Genomic DNA, 15,806 nt, shown 5'->3' with positions numbered 1-15,806 from the left:
GGCTCCGTTTTTGCGGACCGCAATTGCGGTCCGCAAAAACGGAGGTTTTTTGCGGTCGTGTGCATGGGGCCTTAGTCCTCATCCTCCAACTATAAATATCTCATAATATAAGCTAGGTATTTTGCTCTTGACATTTATTGCCTCCTAACATCCCCCACGCCCCAGGGGAACTGAAGCAATCTCATCTTATACAATTACTGGTCACAAGTAAGACAAAGCTCTAAAAGGGGAGGGAGTATGTACACACAATTCCCTATCACACTTCATTTCCAATAATGGCATCCCAGAACAAGGCTCCTTTTTAGTCAGGACTAGGTACTGATGTTGCTGTAATGCAGTCAACCACAAAGCTTGAAACACCATTCTTATGATTTCCAGCTTGCTGTCAAAACTGAAGTCCAAATTAATTCTTGTATGGCTTGTTTTTGCTATGAATGGTAAGCAATTTATCTTTACTTTGGCATTAACAGAATGTGTTGCCAGGAAAGATTTTGAACAGATTTTGTATGCAGATCTGGGCCCTAAACAGGGGAGGGTTTGAATGTTTGAAGGAAAACTTCATTCCTCCTTTTTCTGAATCCAATTCCAGTTTTGGCTTTAAAAAGATTAAAAAAAATAATAATAATAATCCGCTAAATAGAAGCATTTTATTATGCTAGGGCTAAGCAGCAACTTTGGCTGCGACACAAAGGACCAAAGATTGCAGTGTTGCCCCGCCTTAATAAAATTGAATCTGACCGAGTTGTGACCCGACAGTTGCAGAAAAGCCATCCGGGGCAACCTGGGGTCGCAAGACGCCCACATTCATTACACCGTGTTGCAGGCATGGAGACACAGCGTCTTTTGTCGTGCAACCCGTGTTGCGGCCAAAGTCGCCATGTATCCCTAGACTTAAGGGAAACATATACTGTATATATATATATTTATTTATATTATTTGCACAGTCACTGGTTTGGAGACCAAATAAATCTGTTCTTCCAGGATCGGAAGAGTTGCTATGACGTTAGATAGAGGTCAACTTTTCACAGCATGGTTTACAGCAAAGCAATATAATTTTCAGCTGAAGTTGTGAATGGTGAATAATTCAGTATTTGCCTTCAGCTAACTATCCATTCAGTGAAAGAGACTGGTTATCCTCTCAAGACGGTTAACAATGTTTATCTTGCGAAATCGTAAGGATGCTCAAAAGGTCAAAAGAGATTATCAGGTAAGCTCATGGGGACTTCATATGTGCAGACCTTGAAATTACTTCATGTCATCAGTCAAATCGTTCCTCATCCCATCTCCAGGTCCTTTACATACGTAACCGCTGTTTTCCTCGTCTCCACTCATGTTAGGGCCTGTTCACACGGAGTATTTTGACAAGCTTTTTGGAGCGGAAACCGCTCCGCAAAACTCGTCAAAAACCGACCGAAAATGCCTCCCATTGATTTCAATGGGAGGCGGGGGCAGTTTTCTCCCGCAAGCGGTAAAACCGCCTCACGGGAGAAAGAAGGGACATGCCCTATCTTCGCACGTTTACGCCTCTGACCTCCCATTGACATCAATGGGAGGCAGAGAGAGCGTATTTCGCAGAGTTTTTTGTCCGTAGCACTCAATGGCTGCGGGCGAAAAACGCGGCAAACGACGTGCAGGAAGGACAAAATCTGCCTCAAAATCCCAAACGGAATTTTGAGGCAGAATTTTCCTTCTGCAAAAAACTCAGTGTGAACACAGCCTTATAGACATTATGGTCAAAGAAGCAAAACACTGGGGAGCAATTTTAATGTTTTGTTTGTTTACTTGATTTTGTTAATTTTCTCTCTTATCTATCCAAAAGGCACAATGCTAGTTAACATAGCTAGATTCACATATGAAGGAAAAATACCATGAGCTGCTGGAGAATTGTAATTGTCTATCAGAAAAAATACTATCACATACAAGATATATATCACATACATATCATTATTCAATTTATTTGTACTTCGCACATAAATGTCTAAAATACACGGCTTAGAAAAAAATCCGACATATGTACTTACCCAACAATTTACCTTGGACAAGCTTGTTATTCACATATAAATGATAATGTATTGTGATAATTCTACAGTATGTGCAATGTGCATTTATCGTTCAGCACCATGGACAGTGTGATAAAATGTGTGAAATGTTCATAGTATTATGCACGTGTTCTCAAACAAAATGTTTTAAAGCGTAACTAAACTTTCGATCAACTTTTTATTTTCTAGTAGTGTGTGTGTAATATAAATCTATTTTGTGATATACTTTATTAATAAATTTGGGATACATTTTGTGTTATATGCGTTTGAAATAGCCACTCTGCCACTTTTCTACAACGTTTTCTTTCTTTACTTTTTGCTGTTGCTAAGAGAAATCCGTACACCATTTGAATGTATCAGTGTACGGACTCTGCTGCCTGTGAGTATGGGTAGGCGGAGGCCCCATCCTGACGTCAGATGTGCACGCACCCATCGTGACGCCAGGAAGGTCTCTCTGCATCTATATACTATACACAGTTCTCTATAAAGTAGCAGGCAGCAGCAGAGCGCAGGGAAGAGAATGTGATGCGCTCCGTTGCTGTCCGTGTGTACAGAGGTGCTTGGGAAGAAGAAGCCTCCATCCATCGCCACCTCCCTGCGCCCTCTCTTCCCCTCTATATACACTATGGAACCGGCAACAGCAGAGAATATTATGCGCTCTGCTACTGCCCGTTCCATAGTGTATATAGAGGCACTGTAGAAGAAGCCTCTATCCGGTGCACCCTCCCTGCACCCACTCTTCCCTTCTATATTCACTAGGGAACCGGCAGAGGCAGAGAATATGTTGCACTCTGCTACTGCCCGCTCCATAGTGTATATAGTGGCACTGTAGAAGCCTCTGTCCGGCGCCGCCGCCTCCCTGCCCCCTCTATATAGACCAGTAGTCTCAACAACGCGGCTCACGCCCAGCATACGGCCCCTGAGGCAGTCATCTGCGGCCCGCGGGACATAGATCCGCTAGTATAGGCTCTGCTCCGGGACTCTGTGGAATCCCGAGACATATATGGACAGTGATATCAAGGGCATCCACCAGGGCTCTGGGGTTGCCCTGACATCACCGTCCATATTTGGACAGTGTTGTCAGGAGCAGAGCTGGAATTGGCTCTGCAGCTCTGGGCAAGCCCCTGACATCACTGTCCATATATGGACACTGATGTCAGGGTCTTCCCCAGAGTTCCGGAGCAGAGCCTATACCAGTGCTCTGCTCTGGGACACCAGCTCTGGGGTTGCCCCAGACATCACATTCCGGTCCAGGAGGATCCCATGACGTCACTGTCTATAGTAAACTTGAGCTCCAAAAGTCCCTTCTGAACCCTGTCCTGTCTCCAAACAGCCGTTTATTACCACATATGGGGTGTTGCTCTGTTCAGAAGAGTTTGCTTTATGAAAGTTGGGGTGTTTTTACTCCTTTATTGTGAAAATGAAAAAAATCTGAGCTAAAACTACATTTTATTATAAAAAATTTAAGTTTTCAATTTCACGGCCTAATTCCAATAAGTTCTGCAAAAACACTGGGGTCAAAATGCTAACTATACCCCAAGATAAATTTCTTGAGGGGTGTAGTTTCCAAAATGGGGTCACATTTTGGAGGTTTCCACTGTTATGCTCCCTCCAGGGCATTGCAAACACAACATGGCACTGAAAACCATTACAGCAAAATCTGCGCTCCAAAATCCAAATGGCGCTCCTACCCTTCTAAACCCTTCCATGGGTCCGTACAGCAGTTTATTACCACATATAGGGTATTGCCATAATCGGAAGAAATTCCTTTACATTTGTTGGGGTGCTTTTTCTCCTTTATTCCTTGTCAAAATTAAAAATTTCTAAGTTTGTTCAGAAAAAAAGTCGTTTTTCATTTTTATAGACTGATTCCAATAAGTTTAGCAAAAACCTGTGGGTTCAAAATGCTAACTATACCCCTAGATAAATTTCTTGAGAGGTGTCATTTCCAAAATGGGGTCACTTTTGGGGGGTTTTGGTGTCACAAGACCTCTTCAACCTGACATGGTGCCTAAAATATATTAAGAACAAAAACAAAAAAAGGAGGCCCCAAAATCCACAAGATTCTCCTTTACTTCGGAGGCCGGTGCTTCAGTCCAGTAGGACACTAGGGCAACATGTGGGATATTTTTAAAAAAATGCAGAATCTGTGCATTAAATATTGAGTTGCGTTTCTCTCGTAAACCCTTCAGTATTGCAGAAAAAAAAGGTTTTACAAATGAATTTTGGCAAAAAAAACGAAAATTGCAAATTTACTTTGCTTTAATTCCTGTGAAACGTCTCAAGGGTTAAGAAACTTTCTGAATGCGGTCTTGAATACTTTGAGGGGTGCAGCTTTAAAGTGGGGTGATTTATGGGGACTTTCTAATATATAAGGCACTCAAAGCCACTTCAGAACTGAATTGGTCTCTGAAAAAATAGCCTTTTGACATTTTCTTGAAAAAGTCAGGAAATTGCTGCTAATGTTCTAAGCCTTGTTAATGGCCTAGAAAAATAAAAGTACTTTTAAAAAACGATGCAAACATAAAGTAGACATATGGTAAATGTTAATTAGTAACTATTTTGTGTGGTATTACTATCGGTCTTACAAGCAAATACATTTAACCCCTTCCCGACATGTGACGTATCCATACGTCAAAGGCGGGTCGGCGGAAAGTATGGAACGCGCTCACGGAGTGGCCAAAATAGACTGTGTCCTTAAGGGGTTAAAGGGGTTGTCCCACAAAACACATGTATCCCCACTCTATTCATAGGAAAGGGGATACATATTTTATCGTTGGGGTCCGACCACTTGAACCCACAGCGATCTGGAGAACGGGGGACCGAATGAGAATGGAGAACTTGTACGCACGCCTCACCAGCACTCCATTCATTTATATGGGACATCCGGGACCGTTTTTCGGTCCCTAAATCTCCTTATAGCTGGGGGACCCAGCAGTCAGACCCCCGGCGATCACACATGTATCCCCTATCCTGTGGACAGGGGATACATGTGTTTTGTGGGGCAATCCCTTTAAGATTGTTTTAATTATATAAAGATAATTGAAGTCAAACTAAGTGTTTTTAAAAGTCACGCATGAAGGCTTTTTATCCTAATCCCACCGACACCAAACCTTTATTAACAGTCCCTGTAGACCCTTTGTGGCAGTCACAAAAACTTAGTTATCACTAAAGTTACCCTGCTGCCTTCTTAAACTAGGACTATCTGAACAACTTGTTTCCATTCCTAAGGTTCCAGCAGTTCAACTTCTCAGTAAACCTTTTAATAAAAGGATATAAATTTTTTGGAGGTCTGATTTTAATGTTTTTAAGACATTGGTAATGACTTAAAAAAATACCTTTAAAAGGCAATGTCACTTTAGGTTATAGCGTGAACAATTCTATATTGTGCAGGCTCATGTTGGGGCACATTTAATCAGTGACTGCCATGTTGTAATTTCCCTTTATCACATCTACAGAGCAGATTCATTACAGCTCCTTGGCAACCTGCTCAGTTTGGCTAAAAATAAAGTGCTGTCCTGTGGATAAAAAAGCTGTCCGCTTTTCGTGTGCTAATTAAAAAGGACATGGTGGTGTTCATTACTCTGTTTATTTTATTGTTCACATATTAGTAGATTTGCTGTGACCACATCTCACTACCATAGTGCGCCACACAGCAACTCCGCTCTGATCTCCACCTTTTTAATTATCTTTCAAAAGAAGCTATTTGCATTCAGTCTCAAAACCAAAATTGCTAATATTTTTTTAAATAAATTTATTTTAATCATTGCCGATTTTTTGTCTCTGAGGGTAAGACTAGACAAGGCCAGTATTCCAGTCCAAGAAGTATTTTTCTTTTGTCTCTATGAATTTGAAGTGTATTTCCTCCCTTGTGTAGCAGTATATTTTTATAACTAATAGTCTACGTTTTTTGTTTTTATTATCAATGATAAAGTTAGTTATATGTGATGAATAATTAAAATGAAATTTGTTTTACAACTTACGGTGGTGCTACTAATCTTTGTAGGTTTGATATGCTTCGGTTGGGGGCAGACCCGATTGATCACTAAATTGGTGGTAAATATAGGTTTTTAAAAAGTATAATACTTAGCTGTGTAAGTTTCATATATTAGCATTACACATTGGAATTTTGCTGTTTTATTGCGGCAGTCATTAAAAAATAAAATACAATAAAAAAAAAAAAAGGTAGGGCAGTCATATTAGTTGTGATTTTATAATGAGTTTGTGGTTAAACATGCTTAAAGAATGACACAGTAGAACCTCATTCACATCACATTTTTGCCTTCCGTCTGAGGTATATGCTGAGAAGACTCCCGATATATACCTCCAACGAGAGACCAAAATGTATCCCACTGTATGGCATATAGTGGGATACATCACCCAGGGACTGCCTCTGGGAAAGCTCCTGAAGTCACTGTCCATATATGGACAGCGATGTCAGGAGCTTTCCCAGGGTCGATGTCCTAGAGCAGAGAATATACTAGCGCTTTGTCAGGAGTTCCCGGCCAGAGATTCGGAAACGCTCATGCCAGGGATTCCGGCCCTGGAGAAACTCACGGACGTCACTGTCCATATATGGAATAGGACAACTGGGTTTTACCAGTTGGAGGCATGTCCCTACACAAACTGATAGTCCCAATCAGTCAGTTGTAATTTGACATTATGTAGAGACACGCCCCTTTGACAAGGGAAATGGTAACACCCAGTGGTCAATTTAATCATACATTTCTAGGAGGAACAGAGGAATGGCAAAACACAAAATTCTAAGAGAATACAAGTATTTACCAAAATAGGCATGTCAGGAGAGGGGACACGTCCTCTTTAACCCCTTAATGACCGCCGATACGTCTTTTTACGGCGGTCATTAGTGGGCTTTATTCTAGAGCGCCGCCAAACTACGTCGCTGCATTAGAATAAAGTAAACAGAGCAGGGAGCCGTGAAATCTCCCTGCTGTCAGCTGCCAGAAGCAGCTGAGGGCTGGGGGCGTCCCTGCTCTGCCGGGTGAGATCGATATTAGTATCGATCTCACCTGTTTAACCCTTCAGATGCGGTGCACAATAGCGAGCACCGCATCTGAATGGTTTTGGAGAGAGGGAGGGAGCTCCCTCTCATCTCACTGACACCCGGCGATAAAATCGCCGAGTGTCTGTGTCTTCTATGGCAGCCGGGGGTCTAATAAAGACCCCCAGGTCTGCCTGCAGCGAATGCCTGCTAGATCATGCCGCAGGCATGACCTAGCAGATGCCTGTCCGTTTTAAACGGACAGGCAGTAATACACTGCAATACAAAAGTATTGCAGTGTATTATAATAGCGATCGGAGGATAGGGAAGTCCCCTAGTGGGACTAGTAAAAAAGTAAAAAAAGTTTAATAAAGTTAATTTAAAAAAAAAGTGAAAAAAAAAAAATTAAAAACCCAGCTTTTCCCCTTACAAAATGCTTTACTATTAAAAAAAACTACAATAAAGCAAAAAAGTTACACATATTTGGTATCGTCGCGTCCGTAACGACCCCGACTATAAAGATGTTACATTATTTAACCCGCACTGTGAACGCCGTAAAAAATAAAATAAAAAACAATGGAAAAATTGCTGTTTTCTGTTAATCCTGACTTAAAAAAAATGTGATAGAAAGTGATCAAAAAGTCGCATCTACTCTCAAATGGTACCAATAAAAACTGCAAGTCGTCCCGCAAAAAACAAGACCTTATACAGCTATGCCGACGCAAAAATAAAAAAGTTACAGCTCTTCGAATGTGACAATGGAAAAATCTAAAAAATGGCTTGGACATTAGGGCCCAGAATGCCAGCAGGGGTAAGGGGTTAAAGACAACTAGAACAGGATAGAAAAAGAGACACGGCGCCACATGGTGCAAAATAAAAGCTAGGTAAAGCAAGGGAGCACACTTATGAGGAATATGCTCACCTTGATCTGTGGACACTGGTAAGTGTCAAAAACGTATAGAAGCTGCTGCTGAAACGCGTAGCCCTTGTCATTAAAACCTTTTCTGTGATGTCCGTTTAAAAGTCCTTGCATTATTCCTTCACCTAGCAGCGCCGGTGGTCCTAACTTTTTTATTTTATCAAGTCTCTTTAAAGACAACACACTAGGGTTGGGCGATTAATCAAATAAATTCGAATAATTTAGTGGCGCCGTGCTGCAGGAGGAAGCTCCGCCCCGCCGCCTTTTCACTGCCTGATCTGCCCTGTCTGACAAGCTGCTCCCCGTTCTGTCTCTGCTTCCCCACAGGACTCCTGTTCTGTAGTGAACAAAAAGATACAGTACGGAACAGCAGTTCCGTGAGGTAGCAAAGACTCCTAGTATATATAGGCCCCCCCCTGTAGATACTACCCCTCTTCGCAGTTCGCGCCCCCATCCACCCCTTGCAAATCGCACCCCCCTTGCAGATCGCACTCACCCCCCTGGTAGATCGCAGCAACACCCCCCCCGCCGGCAGATCACAGCAGCAACACCCCCCCCCCCGCCGGCAGATCGCAGCAGCACCACCCCCCCCCCCCCCGGTGGATTGCAGCACACCCCCCCCCCCGCCCCCGGTACATGGCAGCACCACCCTCTTGTAGATATCGCCACTGTAGCTCCCACTAGTAGCTGTATCCCTGCTTAAAGTGTCAGCTGCGGGGCTGCGATCTACAAGGGGGGTGGGGGTGCGATCCACAAGGGGGGTGTGATCTACAAGGATGGGGGGTGGTGTTGCAATCTACAAGTGGGGGTGAGGCTGCGATCTACAAGGATGTGTGCCACTATATGGGGGGTGGCACGGTGGCATTATATGGGGGCACTGTGATACTATATGGGGGCACTATATTTTCACGGTCGTGTGAATCGGGCCTTAATATAATTTATTCAACCCTCCATCTTGAGGCCGGTACTGCACAGGGTCCTGCACACACTTCAGGCCCTATCTGCCTGGCCCTGCTGCAATTTACACTGCTCTCGTTTGCAATGTTGAAGACTGGCTTAGGTGGTGACGGGCAGAGGGGTATGTTCGTGCACGCAGCGCATCATTGATTATAGATTCTGTTAACCTGTTCCCTGCCGGGGAACACAGAAATTATAATCAATTAGACAAATTTTTCCAATACTATTAATGATAAAGTATTTGCAGAGGTTAAAAGTTGTGAAGTTACATACAATCACTATAGCAATATATGTTAAAAAGTTATTTATGTAAAGAAAATAATTTATTAAATGATCTCTTGGTATTTTTTTCAGTTAACCATTAATAACGAAGGGCTGAAAAAAATAAATCTATATTTTATTTTTTGGCAAAATCGCCCAGCCCTATAAGGAGCGCGGCTGAGCACCTTCCAAAATTCGCCCGCTCACTAAACTTTAAAGCCCGCGCACGGTCACGGGCGGCGGGCGGATGCAGTGGCGTCGCTAGCACCACAGGGGGCTCAGGTGCTAGCGACAGCCACATTCACTTGTATGTGCGTCCTCAGGATGCACATACAAATGAACACTAGAGGCTGCAGGTCACATTAGGCCTGCAGCCTATAAGGTGCTGGGAGTTGCACAGGACGGAGTGATGACGTCTATACAAGGGGAGGAGGGGGGCTGTGTAGTGCTATATACAATGGGAGGGGGGCTGTGTAGCGCTATATACAAGGGGAGGAGGGGGGCTGTGTAGCGCTATATACAAGGGGAAGGGGGGCTGTGTAGCGCTATATACAAGGGGAAGAGGGGGGCTTTGTAGCGCTATATACAAGGGGAAGAGGGGGCTGTGTAGCTCTGTATACAAGGGGAGAGGGGGCTATGTAGCGCTGTATACAAGGGGAGGACGGGGGCTGTGTAGCGCTATATACAAGGGGAGAGGGGGCTGTGTAGCGCTATATACAAGGGGAGAGGGGGCTGTGTAGCGCAATATACAGGGGGAGAGGGGGCTGTGTAGCGCAATATACAGGGGGAGGGGGCTGTGTAGCGCTATACACAAGGGGAGGTGGGGGGCTGTGTAGCGCTATACACAAGGGGAGGTGGGGGGCTGTGCAGCGCTATATACAAGGGGAGGGGGGATGTAGCACTATATACATAAGGGGAAGAGGGGGGATGTGTAGCACGATCTACAGGGGGGAATTGCTGTGTGGCACTATCTACAGGGGGGGTCTGTGTGGCACTATCTACAGGGGGGTCTGTGTGGCACTATCTACAGGGGGGTCTGTGTGGCGCTATGTATAGGGGGCTGTGTGACGCTATCTATAGGGGACTGTGTGACGCTATCTATAGGGGGCTGTGTGACGCTATCTATAGGGGGCTGTGTGACGCTATCTATAGGGGGCTGTGTGACGCTATCTATAGGGGGCTGTGTGACGCTATCTACAGGGGGGGGCTGTGTGGCGCTATCTACAGGGGGGGGCTGTGTGGCGCTATCTACAGGGGGGTCTGTGTGGCACTATCTACAGGGGGGTCTGTGTGGCATTATCTACAGGGGGGTCTGTGTGGCACTATCTACAGGGGGGTCTGTGTGGCACTATCTACAGGGGGGTCTGTGTGGCCCTATCTACAGGGGGGTCTGTGTGGCCCTATCTACAGGGGGGTCTGTGTGGCACTATCTATAGGGGGCTGTGTGACGCTATCTATAGGGGCTGTGTGACGCTATCTACGCTATCTATAGGGGGCTGTGTGATGCTATCTATAGGGGTTGTGTGACGCTATCTACGCTATCTATAGGGGGTCTGTGTGGCGCTATCTACAGGGGGGTCTGTGTGGCACTATCTACAGGGGGGTCTGTGTGGCACTATCTGCAGGGGGGTCTGTGTGGCACTATCTGCAGGGGGGTCTGTGTGGCACTATCTACAGGGGGGTCTGTGTGGCACTATCTACAGGGGGGTCTGTGTGGCACTATCTACAGGGGGGTCTGTGTGGCACTATCTACAGGGGGGGTCTGTGTGGCACTATCTACAGGGGGGGTCTGTGTGGCACTATCTACAGGGGGGGTCTGTGTGGCACTATCTACAGGGGAGTCTGTGTGGCACTATCTACAGTTGGGTCTGTGTGGCACTATCTACAGTTGGGTCTGTGTGGCACTATCTACAGTTGGGTCTGTGTTGCACTATCTACAGTTGGGTCTGTGTGGCACTATCTACAGTTAGGTCTGTGTGGTACTATCTACAGTTGGGTCTGTGTGGCACTATCTACAGTTGGGTCTGTGTGGCACTATCTACAGTTGGGTCTGTGTGGCACTATCTACAGTTGGGTCTGTGTGGCACTATCTACAGTTGGGTCTGTGTGGCACTATCTACAGTTGGGTCTGTGTGGCACTATCTACAGTTGGGTCTGTGTGGCACTATCTATAGGGGGCTGTGTGACGCAATCTACACTATCTATAGGGGGCTGTGTGACGCTATCTACAGGGGGATGTGCGTGACGCTATCTACAGGGGGATGTGCGTGACGCTATCTACAGGGGGGTTGAAGCTGTCTGCAGGGGGATATGTGTGGCGCTATCTACAGAGGCTGTGTGGCACTATCTACAGGGGCTGTGTGGCGCTCTACAGGGGGTCTGTGGCACTTTCTACAGGGTGTGGGTGTGTACGCGTCGCTATCTACAGGGGGGTCTGTGTGGCGCTATCTATAGGGGCAGTGGTGTAATGAAGAATTCTTTCAGTGATGCCTATATTTGGTGTTTATAACTTTCTATTTTACTGCTGTACTTGTAATATAGTATTTAAATATACTAATTTAAAATAAAAGTTTTTTTATTCTCTTATCAATCAACCATATTTCTTTATCGCTCTGCTCCATTAGGTAACAGCTATGATCAAGGACTGCAGTTTGGCTGCATTGTCTATTAGTGCTTCAGAAATCCATCTCTCATTAGAGGCTTAGGCTGCTGCATTCCCCCCTGATACCCACCATGCACCAAGCTGCAGCTCTGCTTATACAGAAATAGCAGTTCAACCTTGAAGTCAGTGAATGTAGTGTTGATTTCCTGGTACGTCTTGCTCCCACACTCCAGAAACACACCGATCATTTAACTGGCTTTCTATGAAATTGGCATGCGTGTGTGTTTGGCTGACATAGGAAAATTAATTGCAAGCCACATTGGGAACTGGGACAGATGTAAATTATGACAATATTGATACAATGCTACAAACTATGTGGGCGCTATATAAAATACAATAAATAAAATTATAAATACAGCAGGAAAGACAGGATTATCAAATAATTACCACACCTCGATAGGTCAGTGGGAAAAGGATATATAGGAGATCCTCTTAATTACAGAATATATTGTTATGCAGCATTTAATGATCCATAAAAAAATTATGATTTAGAAGCATGGTATGATTTTATAGTATAAATAACAGGTATTTTTATTTCGCTATAAAAATAAAATCAATAAGGGTATGTTCACACAGGGCAGATACGCTGCGTAAGAGCACACAGCGTATTCATCTTGTGTGTTGCATGGAATTCCGGTCGAAAAAACACACCAAAGTGTGGTGCAGTTTTCCGGCTGGAATGTCGGCTGCGGAACACCGCACGGAAAAAGAAAAAAGGATACTTAACATGGCACCGGGTCCCTCAGACGTCCTGACGCTCTGCAGCCCTGGGATAAATTTTCATTCCATGTGAACGCTGCAGCCTTTGATTGGCTGAAGTGGTCACATGGGATGAAACGTCATCTCAGGAGGCTGGCCTGGAAGAAGAAACAGACTTCTGGGTAAGTATAAGATGTTTTTTATTCTGAGTTTTGTTTTTGCAAAGGGAATATCAGCGATACCACTGCAAAAACCGCAACATCTGCTATTTGTTGCAGGTTTAACCTCACCATTGAAATCAATGGGGAAATCCCGCAACAAATAAGCAGCGTTTGCTGCGGATTAAAAAAAAACACACTGCATGTCTATTTCTGAGCGATTTTTCCGGTCAGCATTTATGCAGCGGGAGGATGAAATTTGTTCAAATCTCATCCACTTTGCTGCTACGGTATTATGCTGCAGATTTTCTGCAACAAAATCCATTGCGGAAAATCCGCAGGTGTTTATGCTACATGTGAACTGACCCTAACAGTGTAAGTACCTAGTGATCAAGAAGCAGATATAAACAATATCATAGCAATATTCACAATGCAAATTAACTTAATTACAAGTTAAATATAAATAACCTTTTGCATAATGGTAAAACTGTTGAAGGATGTGCAGATCAGAGTGTGGGTGAATATCTCAGAAACGCATTTTCATGTACCGTACTTTAATATTTTAAGCATGTGGGAGTATATGTTGCTACATTAGAATTAGAGAAATGATATCTCAGTGAAAGAGTGGTTTGTTTCTTTTATTTTCATGAATATAAATTTAGGAGTGGGCTTTTACAAGTTTGACTCTTGTTACAGAGTTTCACCGTATAGTTTACCTCCTACAATAATCAATTACTGCTCCCACATTGCAGAAATTTTCCACACGTTTTTAATAAGTCAAATCTTTCAACAATTGTTTAATTCATATACTGGACTATTATTTCTGTACATATAGAAGCTAGTTCCCTTTGGGTCATTGGTCATTCTCTGTGCAATGATGTAATGTCCCCGTGCCCGTGTGCATGAGCCCTAAAGCACTTACAACCATTTTTGTAGTCTTATCCTATCTTCAGCAAGTCTTATGATATCCTATGCAGGTGCTAAAAATGAATGCACTCTGAGGCTCCCTCTTGACTTATCAGCACGATCAGCCATCTGTACGTGTGTGTGGGTTGTGTCCGTTGCTGGCTGGAGCCTTTATGAATAGGCAGTAGCTGAAAAAGTCCTCATTCCCACTGAAAACAGTCCCCATTTATTTGCATATTTGACAAGAAATTGCGTTGCCTTAATATTAAACATAACAAGAGCAACAAACCTCTAAAATAAAGTCTAGTAACTCAATCCAGTGACTTGAAAACTTCCAACTAAATATGGTTTAGGGAACGGAAAACAGTGTCCATATACAGGAAGGTTATGTGAATTAGAAACAGGAACCTTTATTTATTTTTTTGGTATAATTTATTGTTATTTAGTTTGAAACAATGGGGTTCCCATTATAAAGAGGACCTGTCACCTCTCCTGACAGGTCTATTTTTAGTAAATACTTCCATTTCCCATGCAATAACAGTTCTGGAGCATCTTTTCTTAGAACTTGCAGTGTACCATTCCTCCATTATCCCTTCTTGAAATGTAAGAATAAATTGACAAACTGGGTGTTTCCATTCAGTCAAAGGGGTGTGTCCCTACGCAATCTCAATTGTCACCACTGATTGGACATTTTCAGTCTGTCTAGGGAAACACCCTCAACTGGTACCACACTGTAGCAAATTCTTCCATTAATTTCTAGGAGGAATAAAAGAGGAATAGCACAGCGTAAAGTTCTTAGAATAGATACTCCAGAAAGGATATTTTATGGAGAAAACAATTAGGTCAGGAGAGGGAACAGGTAATGTGACCATAAACATTAAGCAAAGCTCAGCCGATTTTGGCTTGCAATCTAATGTGTATGAGGGCCACTCGAAAGTTCCCTGATGGGGGAAAAAAAAGGGAAAGGATCCAACATACCCGATCCTTTGTTTCCACGGGAGAAGAGCCACCGCTAGCAGCGTTTGGCAGATGCTTATTCCCCTCTCCCAATTGAAATAAATGGCAGAACTAATGGCCAAACGAGCATTTAGACCAAGCCATGTGTAGTATAGTTGCAAATTCTTTCCGCAAAAAGACTATAAAGTAGAATAAAAAAATAAAATGAAAAAAAGGGAGGTACACTCAGAGAAAAGTTCCTTCAATCCAAGGCCAGATGCTATGTTTTTTCTTATTGACAGCTGACAATTGTTCAGTCATCATATAGTTCAGAACATACATATCAATTTTTCCCCTACAACACTGATGTCCGTGTCACAATGCAGAATACAGCGTACATCTATAGGGAGTTAAATCCTTATGTCATTTTGCAGCACGATCATGATTAACACAGGCCATACATTATAATAATTAAATTTTCTTGAGTAGCATTGTGCAGCAAAAGAGATTAGCAAAAGAGATTCAAAGGGACTTTATAAATAATGCCGAAGTGAAGCATAAAGCACGGAGATGCAGGTCATGCATATATGAAGAACCGTACACTAAACCAAGGACACATTAAATAACTAAGGCTATATTGAAATCTGCTCTCGCTTTTCAGTTTTTCTGTTCCATCATACGAATAGAAAATCAAGAAAAACAGAAGCGCCGAATCCGTTTCAAGAATTAACCTATTGACTAATATGTTCTGTTGGGTTTGCAGACACAATAGCGCTGCATGCTGCACTATTCTGTCTGGCAAACATGACAGAATCTGCGATGGAGTCTACTAACATATGTGAACAAAGCCTTAGTCTACACTTATCTGCTGCATTACACAAAACAAACTAAGAGTATGTTCACACGCTTAGCAAAAAACATCTGAAAATACAGAGCTGTTTCCAAGGGAAAACAGCTCCTGATTTTCGGCCGTTTTTTTAACAACTCGCGTTTTTCATGGCCGTTTTTGGAGCTGTTTTTCTATAGTCAATGAAAAACGGCTGTAAAAACAACTCAAGAAGTGACATGCACTACTTTTTCACAAGCGTTTTTTTACACGGCCACGTAAAAATACGCCCTGTCGGAACAGAACGGCGTATTTCCCATTGAAATCAATAGGCAGATGTTTGGAGGCATTCTGCTTCCGATTTTTCGGCCGTTTATTCACATGAGAGTATGTCATGTCAGTAGATCCAGAGAATAGAGCTAAAGTTACTTAATTATGCTA

The sequence above is a fragment of the Rhinoderma darwinii genome, chromosome 13, assembly GCF_050947455.1.
Source record: "Rhinoderma darwinii isolate aRhiDar2 chromosome 13, aRhiDar2.hap1, whole genome shotgun sequence".
In the NCBI taxonomy this organism is placed as follows: Eukaryota; Metazoa; Chordata; class Amphibia; order Anura; family Rhinodermatidae; genus Rhinoderma; species Rhinoderma darwinii.
This window is presented reverse-complemented; position numbering follows the sequence as displayed.